The sequence below is a fragment of the Saimiri boliviensis genome, chromosome 3, assembly GCF_048565385.1.
Source record: "Saimiri boliviensis isolate mSaiBol1 chromosome 3, mSaiBol1.pri, whole genome shotgun sequence".
NCBI classification, from domain to species: Eukaryota; Metazoa; Chordata; class Mammalia; order Primates; family Cebidae; genus Saimiri; species Saimiri boliviensis.
Window position 1 is genome coordinate 123,402,328 of NC_133451.1, and position 10,121 is coordinate 123,412,448.

The 10,121-nt window shown below is 38.6% G+C and overlaps 1 non-coding gene across 1 annotated transcript; it reads left to right on the top strand.

Annotated features, from left to right (window-relative positions):
• Positions 1 to 8,861: 8,861 nt before the first annotated feature.
• On the top strand, positions 8,862 to 8,968 carry LOC120367829 (U6 spliceosomal RNA). The gene has a single exon (XR_005582104.1). It is a non-coding gene; the product is annotated as a U6 spliceosomal RNA (small nuclear RNA).
• Positions 8,969 to 10,121: the final 1,153 nt, after the last annotated feature.

Here is a 10,121-nt window from a genome sequence, read left to right on the forward strand (position 1 = left end):
AATTCAACAACCCTTTATGCTAAAAACCCTCAATAAACTAGGTATTGATGGAACGTATCTCAAAACAATAAAAGCTATTTAGGACAAACCAACAGCCAATATCATACTGAATGGGCAAAAACTGGAAGCATTCCCTTTGAAATCTGGCACTAGACAAGGATGCCCTCTCTCACCACTCCTATTCAATATAGTACTGGAAGTTCTAGCCAGAGCAATCAGGCAAGAAAAAGAAATAAAGGGTATCCAAATTAGAAAGGAGGAAATCAAATTGTCTCTATTTGCAGATGACATGATTGTATATCTGGAAGACCCCATCATCTCAGCCCAAAATCTCCTGAAACTGATAAACAACTTCAGCAAAGACTCAGGATACAAAATCAACGGGCAAAAATCACAAGCATTCCTATACACCAGTAACAGACTTAAAGAGAGCCAAATCAAGAACGAACTGCCATTCACAATTGCTACAAAGAGAATAAAATACCTAGGAATACAACTAACAAGGAACGTAAAGGACCTCTTCAAGGAGAACTACAAGCCACTGCTCGACGAAATAAGAGAGGACACAAACAGATAGAGAAACATTCCATGTTCATGGTTAGGAAGAATCAACATCATGAAAATGGCCATACTGCCCAAAGTAATTTACAGATTCAACTCTATTCCCATCAAGCTACCAATGACTTTCTTCACAGAACTGGAAAAAAAACACCTTAAACTTCATATGGAACCAAAAGAGAGCCCGCATAGCCAAGTCAATTCTAAGCAAAAAGAACAAAGCAGGAGGCATCACACTACCGGATTTCAAACTATACTACAAGGCTACAGTAATCAAAACAGCATGGTACTGATACCAAAACAGAGATATAGACCAATGGAACAGAACAGAGGCCTCAGAGGAAATACAACATACCCACAACCATCTGATCTTTGACAAACCTGACTAAAGCAAGCAATTGGGAAAGGATACCCTGTTTAATAAATGGTGTTGGGAAAACTGGCTAGCTATGTGCAGAAAGCAGAAACAGGACCCCTTCCTGACACCTTACACCAAAATTAACTCCAGATGGATTAAAGACTTAAACATCAGACCTAACACCATAAAAACCCTTGAAGAAAATCTAGGCAAAACCATTCAGGACATAGGCGTAGGCAAGGACTTCATGACCAAAACACCAAAAGCAATGGCAACAAAAGCCAAAATAGACAAATGGGACCTAATCAAACTCCACAGCTTCTGCACGGCAAAAGAAACAGTCAGTAGAGTGAATCGGCAACCAACAGAATGGGAAAAAATTTTTGCAGTCTACCCATCGGACAAGGTGCTGATATCCAGAATTTACAATGAACTAAAACAGATCTACAAGAAAAAAACAAACAAGCCCATTCAAAAATGGGCAAAGGATATGAACAGATACTTTACAAAAGAAGACATACAGGAGGCCAACAAACATATGAAAAAATGCTCATCATCACTGGTCATTAGAGAAATGCAAATCAAAACCACATTGAGATACCATCTCACACCAGTTAGAATGGCGATCATTAAAAAATCTGGAAACAACAGATGCTGGAGAGGATGTGGAGAAATAGGAACACTTTTACACTGTTGGTGGGAATGTAAATTAATTCAACCATTGTGGAAGACGGTGTGGCAATTCCTCAAGGACCTAAAAATAGAAATCCCATTTGACTCAGCAATCCCATTACTGGGTATATATCCAAAGGATTATAAACCATTCTACTATAAGGACACGTGCACACGAATGTTCATTGCAGCACTGTTTACAATAGCGAAGACCTGGAACCAACCCAAATGCCCAACGATGATAGACTGGATAGGGAAAATGTGGTACATATACACCATGGAATATTACGCAGCCATCAAAAACGATGAGTTCACGTCCTTTGTAGGGACATAGATGAACCTGGAAACCATCATTCTCAGCAAACTGACACAAGAGCAGAAAATCAAACAGCATATATTCTCACTCATAGGCGGGTGTTGAACAATGAGAACACATGGACACAGGGAGGGTAGCACTACACACCGGGGTCCGTTGGGGGGAAATGGGGGAGGGACAGGGTGGTGGGGAGGTGGGAAGAGATAGCATGGGGAGAAATGACAGATACAGGTGAGGGGACGGAAGGCAGAAAACCACACTGCCATGTGTGTACCTATGCAACAATCTTGCATGTTCTTCACATGTACCCCAAAACCTAAAATGCAATTTAAAAAAAAAACCAACAAAGTTGTTAGAGTAGGTAGTTATGCAGACATGAGCAGGGCAGGAGAGGGCTCCCTTGGAATATTAGGCAACCATCAGCTGATGATTGGATGTTGGTTGCAGCTGACACAAGGAAAAGACAGTCTCCCAACAGACAGAAAATACCTTAGCCTGTCATCAGCAGCTTCCTGATAAGGTCTCAGGAGATGGGTGACTGGGCTTAAACATGTGCACTAAGAGGCAAAACGATGGAGTTTAACCAGTAAATGACCTTCCTTTCGGAACACTTGATTGGTAAAGGAAAAATGCCTCGAATGAACATTTGCACTACTTCAGTAAGTGCACAGCAAATGTGACCCCTCCCAAGTGCTACCAAGGCACTGAGCATGTGAAGAGCCCACTTCAAGGGAAGAATAAAGGGAGAAGAAACACAAATCCCAGAACCATGTCAGTATTTAAAACCGCAAATCAAGGGACAAAAGGGAACTTGGATCTCCCAAGTCACCTATTTGGCCCTCTTCCAGGTATAATTGACTTCCTTTCATTACTGCTATAAAACTTTTTAATAAACTTTAGCTCCTGTTCTAAAAAAATAATAATAATAAATAAATAAATAATAAACATGTACCTGCCTTTCAGCCTAATAAACAGAGCATTCCTGATGCTTTTCGAAGCTTTCCTTGGAGCGTCCCTTCCCAGTCACATCCCTCTCTTCCACTCTGAGGATAACCATCATTTCAATGGTTTGTGCTTATCATGACATTGCTTCTTCATATACTGTCTCTGCATACATTATATATGTTACTGCTAAATAACACATTTATAACTGTATTTGATTTTTAAGTATATATTATGTAGGAATATATATTATATATATACATCAGATAGTGTTTATATATATATTATTGTGTTTATATATATTATATATATATACATATATATATATATAGTGTTTATATATATGTATAGTGTTGGTCAGGCACAGTGGCTCATGCCTGTAATCCCAGCACTTTGGGAGGCTGAGGCAGTCAGATCGCTTGAAGTAAAGAGTTTAAGACCAGCCAGGCCAACATGGTGAAACCCCATCTCTACTAAAAATACAAACATTAGGCAGATGTGGTGGGGAATGCCTTAATCCCAGCTACTGTGGGTATTGAGGTGGGAGAATCTCTTGAGCTTAGGAGGCGAAGATTGCAGTGAACCAAGATGGCACCATTGCACTCCAGCCTGGATGACAAGAACAAAACATCATCTCCAAAAAAAAAAGTATCATATAAATATATATATATATATATATATATATATATATATATATGGAATTGTTATTTACATATATAAATATGTATAGCTAAATGGAATTAATGTTATTTATATATAAATGGAATTTTATATTTTTAATATTTTCATTTTGTCGCTTTTAGACCTAGGGTATTCATTTTTTATACTGCTATATAATTTTCCTTATGTAAACATTCCATGATTTTATTTGTTCTTTTGACTGTTGATGCACAATCGAGTTGATCCAGTTTTTGCTGGCATGTCTTCTGATGCACACTTGCAAGAATTTTTCCAAAGAATTAGACATATTACTGGACTGAGTGACTACGCACCTTTGGATTTACTGGGCAATTCCAAATTGTTTTCCATGGGTTGTACCAATTTACATTCCCCCAACATACATTCAGTTCACTCCCCAGTGTTCTTCATCCTCTCCAGTCTTAATGTTGCTGCACCTGCTTTGCCACTTCCTACATTCGGTTGACATCTCCCATATGTTGCGTGTGGCTCTTTTTTTCCTTTGGCAAATTTCTACTTTACTTATTTTGCTCTGCTGTCATTTTAATGGGATTTCAGAAGGAAGCAAAGGTAAGCGAATACAAATAGCCCATCGTATTTAACTGAAAGATCCACATAGGAGTCTTTATTCTTTATTTCAGGAAAGTGAAATAACTTACAGTAAAGGGAAAATAACTTTGATTTACCTTATTTCTCTCACACAAAGACAATTTACAACATTAAGTTTTCATGGGAACTATCCAAATTAAGTTTTAAAGTTATAAACTGATAAAGCCTATTAGGAGTGTTGGTTAGGGATGATAACTGCAAGAAGGTAAGAATTACAAAGACTTCTCAGCAGCCGCTTTGAATTGCTGCCGTCCCAAAAATATTGGAAGCAAAACATGTGGGAGTTTTTTTAAGTAAATAAATAAATAACAGCTCACTTTCCTCATGTTTGTGCTGTATTACTTTCTCCTATTCAGAGTAAAATGTCTCTACAGCTTTTTGCACATTCCTTCCAAATGTTTGAACCACAGTTTTGCATCTTCTCTTTTATTACTAACGAAGCTTTTCCTAATTAACATCTATCTCTCTTTTACATCTAGGCTACTCAATTTTACTGCCATATGATTTTCTTTGTATAAATATCCCACAATTTTATTTGTTCTTTCTACTGTTGACAGATAATTGAGACGGTCTAGCTTTTGCTGGCAAACGACAACTGAAACAATAAGCTAGACCTTAGATTTAGGGCCATGATGTTCAAATTATAAGGAAAATTTATTAACTCAAGGAACTAAATACTCCAGATGTAGCTTTGTGTTCAGGTGAGTACTAATTCCGTAGCAAATCACGTCAGTGGGAACACAGATTTTCTCTCCATTCTTTTTCTTTTTCTGCCATGTTGGTATCAACCTCAGGTTTATTCAATTGCTTTTTCTTATAGTCACTCCTGGCCTGGCTCTTGAGGTAGCACAATAACTTCCACTTCCAGAGCACGCATTCTGAAATCAGACCATCCAGGTGAATATTGGCCTTTTCAGCAAACATCTCCTAGTATCTCTTTAGCTTTGAATGTATTACAGTTTTATCCCTGAACCAATAAAATGCTGTGAGCTGAGAATGATGGTTTCCAGGTTCATCCATGTCCCTACAGAGGACATGAACTCATCGTTTTTTATGGCTGCATAATATTCCATAGTGTATATGTGCCACATTTTCCCTGTCCAGTCTATCATTGATGGGCATTTGAGTTGGTTCCAGGTCTTTGCTATTGTAAACAGTTCTCACTCATAGGTGGATGTTGAACAGTGAAAACACATGGACACAGGGAGGGGAGCATCACACACTGGGGTCTGTAGGGGGGAAATAGGGAAGGGACAGCGGGAGGTGGGGAATTGAGGAGAGATAGCATGGGGAGAAATACCAGATATAGGTGATGGGGAGGAATGCAGCAAATCACACTGCCATGTGTGTACCTATGCAACAATCTTGCATGTTCTTCACATGTACCCCAAAACCTAAAATGCAATTAAAAAAAGAAAGAAAGAAAAATCACTAACTACACAGTAATTTAAAAAAAAAAAAAAAAAAGCTGTAGGCAGGGCTATAGGAAATGCTGATTGAATAAAACTGGTAAGAACCCATTTGAGCTGGGAATGGGTGTCACCCAAACCACAGGACTGAGAATGAGAAAGGTAATTTTCCCAAAGGATATTCAAAATTCTATTAGAAAGAGAAATTCTGGACCTGCAAAAAGCAACAAATGTCTATTGACTTTAAATCTTCTCATGTGGATACTCGATATATCAAAATGATAGGCCTTTCCTGGATATTTCCTAAATATTATCTTCAATAAATATGAATATCAGTGAAACCCTAGAAAGCAAGGGCAATGGAAAATTTGAACTCACGTAGCTAATTTTGAATGACATCTGACTGCTTTTTCTTTAAGTATCAAGAGCCAATTTTATAGCCTTATACTCAAATATCTCTCATCTTTCCAAACAGCATTCATAAACTTCCTTCACACATTTCTAAGATATATGCCAGTGGAGACATCCTTATTAAATAGTTACCTCAATTGGGGTATCTTGTCATATCAATTAAGTCAATTTTCTCTTCTAGTTTATTTCACTCCATTAAGAGTTTCATTTAAAAATGTATTATTTATTATTTGTCCTTATAAAGGACATTATGGGCAGGGTGTGGTGGCTCACACCTGTAATCCTAGCACTTTGAGAGTCCAAGGAGGGCAGATCACAAGGTCAGGAGTTCAAGACCAGCCTAGTCAATATGGTGAAACCCTGTCTCTACTAAAAATACAAAAATTGGCCGGGCATGGTGGTGTGCGCCTGTAGTCCTAGCTACTCTTGAGGCTAAGGCAGAAGAATCACTTGAATCTGAGAGGCAGAGGTTGCAGTGAGCCAAGATCATGCCATGGCACTCCAGCCTGGGTGACAAGAGTGAAACTCTATCCCAGAAAAAAAGGGGATATTATAATATTATGCTCAGTGAAATAAGCCAGTCATAAAAGACGAAAATGGTGTGATTCCCTTTATATGAAGTATCTAGAGCAGACAACCATAAAAACAGAAAGTTGAATGGTGGTTGCCAGGAATCTGGGGGAGGGAAACTGCTGAGGAATTTTTTAATGGATGGAGTTTCACTTTTACAAAATGGAAAAGTTCTGGTCATTTATTTCACAATAATGTAAATATGCTTAACACTACTCTACTGAACACTTAAGAATGGTTATGTTGGTAAACTTTGTTATGTGTATTTTACTATACTTTATTTTTAAAAAGACTTTCATTGTAAAAAATTTAGGCATTGAGAAATTGTGTCTAAAATTAGATAATAACTATATTCTTAAGAAAGTAAAACAATGATACTGTAACTCCTGTCTTTGAGCTCCTAGAGCAGTGCAACAGACAAAAAAAAAACATGGACAAGACAGAAGCATCTTTTTTTTTTTTAATATGTGCAGAAAGTATAGGTTTGTTACATGGGTATACATGTGTCATTGTGGTTTGCTGCATCTATTGACCCTTCCCCTAAGTTCCCTTCCCTCACCCCCACCCCCCAGTAGGCCCTGGTGTGTGTTATTCCCCTCTCTGTGTCCATGTGTTCTCAATGTTCAACTCCCACCTATGAGTGAGAATATATGGTGTTTGGTTTTCTGTTCCTGTGTTAGTTTGCTTAGAATGATGGCTTCCAGCTTCATCCATGTCCCTGCAAAGGGCATGAACTCATTCTTTTTATGGCCGCATAGTATTCCATGGAGTATATGTACCACATTTTCTTTATGCAGTCTATCATTGATGGGCATTTGGGTTGGTTCCAGGTCTTTGCTATTGTAAATAGTGCTGCAATGAACATATGCATGAATGTGTCTTTATAGTAGAATGATTTAGATTCCCTTGGGTATATACCCAGTAATAGGATTGCTGGGTCAAATGGTATTTCTGATTCTAGATCCTTGAGGAATGGCCACACTGTCTCCCACAATGGTTGAACTAATTTACATTCCCACCAACAGTGTAAAAGTGTTCCTATTTCTCCAGAGCCTTGACAGCACCTATCATTTCCTGACTTTTTAATAATCGCCATTCTGGCTGGCATGAGATGGGTCTCATTGCGGTTTTGATTTGCATTTCTCTGATGATCAGTGATGTTGAGCTTTTTTCCACATTTGTTGGCCGCATAAATGTCTTCTTTAGAGAAGGGTCTGTTCATATCCTTGGCCCACTTTTTGATTGGGTTATTTGATTTGGGGTTTTTTGGGGTTTTTTTTTTTTTTGTAAATATATTTAAGTTCCTTGTAAATTCCTGATAGTAGACCTTTGTCAGATAGTAGATTGCAAAAATTTTCTCCCATTCTGTAGGTTGCCTGTTCAGTCTGATGATAGTTTCTTTTGCTGTGCAGAAGCTCTTTAGTTTAATTAGATCCCATTTGTCAGTTTTGGCTTTTGTTACAATTGTTTTTGGAGTTTTTGTCATGAAGTCTTTGCCCATGCCTGTATTCTGAATGGTATTGCCTAGGTTTTTTTCTAGGGTTTTTGTGGTTTAGGGTTTTACATTTAAGTCTTTAATCCATCTTGAGTTAACTGTTGTATAAGGTGTAAGGAAGGGGTCCAGTTTCAGTTTTCCGCATATAGGCTAGCCAGTTTTCCCAGCACCATTTACAGAATAGGAAATCCTTTCCCCATTGTTTGTTTTTGTCAGGTTTGTTGAAGATCAGATGATTGTAGATATGTAGAGGTATTTCTGAAGTCTCTTTTCTACTCCATTGGTCTATGTATCTGTTTTGGTACCAGTACCATGCTGTTTAGGTTACTGTAGCCTTGTAAGATAGCTTGAAGTCAGGTAGCGTGATGCCTCCAGCTTTGTTCTTTTCACTTAGGATTGTCTTGGCTATATGTGGTCTTCTTTGATTCCATATGAAATTTAAAATAGTTTTTTCTAATTCTGTAAAGAATGTTAATGGTAGTTTTATGGGAATAGCATTGAATCTATAAATTACTTTGGGCAATATGGTGATTTTCATTATATCGATTCTTCTTATCCATGAGGATGGAATGTTTTCCTGTTTATATGTGTCCTCTCTTATTTCCTTCAGCAATGGTTTGTACAGGTAGTTCTTTTTGAAGAGGTCCTTCAGTTTCCTTGTTAGCTGTATTCCTAGGTATTTTATTCTTTTTGTAGCAATTGTGAATGGGAGTTCATTCATGATTTGTCTCTCTGCTTGCCTATTGTTGGTATAATGGAATGCTTGTGATTTTAATCAACTTCAGCAAAATCTCAGGATGCAAAATCAATGTGAGAAGAATCTTGATTTAAAATATCCTTCAGGTGCTCGCTTCGGCAGCACATACACTAAAATTGGAACGATACAGAGAAGATTAGCATGGCCCCTGCACAAGGACGACATGCAAATTCGTGAAGCGTTCTGTATTTTTTGAACCTGGAAACCATCATTCTCAGCAAACTGACACAAGAGCAGAAAATCAAACACTGCATATTCTCACTCATAGGTGGGTGTTGAACAATGAGAACACATGGACACAGGGAGGGGAGCACTACACACTGGGTGGGGAGGTGGGGAGAGATAGCATGGGACACAATGTCGGATATAGGAGAAGGGAAGGAAGGCAGCGAATCACACTGCCATGTGTGTACCTATGCAACAATCTTGTGTGTTTTTCACATATACCCCAAAACATAAAATGCAATTAAAAAAATAAAATAAAGCGCCAGGCGGTGGCTCAAGCCTGTAATCCCAGCACTTTGGGAGGCTGAGGCAGGTGGATCACGAGGTCGAGAGATCGAGACCATCCTGGTCAACATGGTGAAACCCCGTCTCTACTAAAAGTGCAAAAAATTAGCTGGGCATGGTGGCACGTGCCTGTAATCCCAGCTACTCAGGAGGCTAAGGCAGGAGAATTGCCTGAGCCCAGGAAGCGGAGGATGCGGTGAGCCGAGATCGCGCCATTGCACTCCAGCCTGGGTAACAAGGGCGAAACTGTCTCAAAAATAAATAAATAAATAAATAAAATAAAAATAAAATAAAATACCCTTCAGAATTGCAAATATTGATTTTCAGGCTCTAAATCTTAGGTGATATTAGATTCAGACCAGAATCATATACAATTTCATTTGTCATTTGTTCATATTGTAGACCTGTGCAGAGAGAACCGTGAAAGCCAGTGTGGAGATTTAGCAGCTGATTGCACCCAGCCGAGTGCTGTGCTCCTATTAAGAACAAAGTAGCGCCTTTTGGAGAGGTGGGAAAAAAAGGTGAAGCCAGAATCCAAACACTTTTCACTACTTTCACTGCCACCACCATGATCCAAGCCCCATCATGTCTCACCTGGATTATTATAATAATGAGATTGGTCTCCCTGCTTCAGCCTTTGACCCCCTAAAGTATACTCTATACAAGGAACCCACAAAAATCCTGGAAAATGTGAATCAGATCATGTCACTCCTCCACTCAAAATCCTGCACAGCCTCGCATCTTAGAGTAAAAGCCAGTATCTTATCATGATCTGCAGATTCCTATGGTATTTAGCCCTTACTGCCTCCTCAACATCACCTCCTCCTACAATTCTC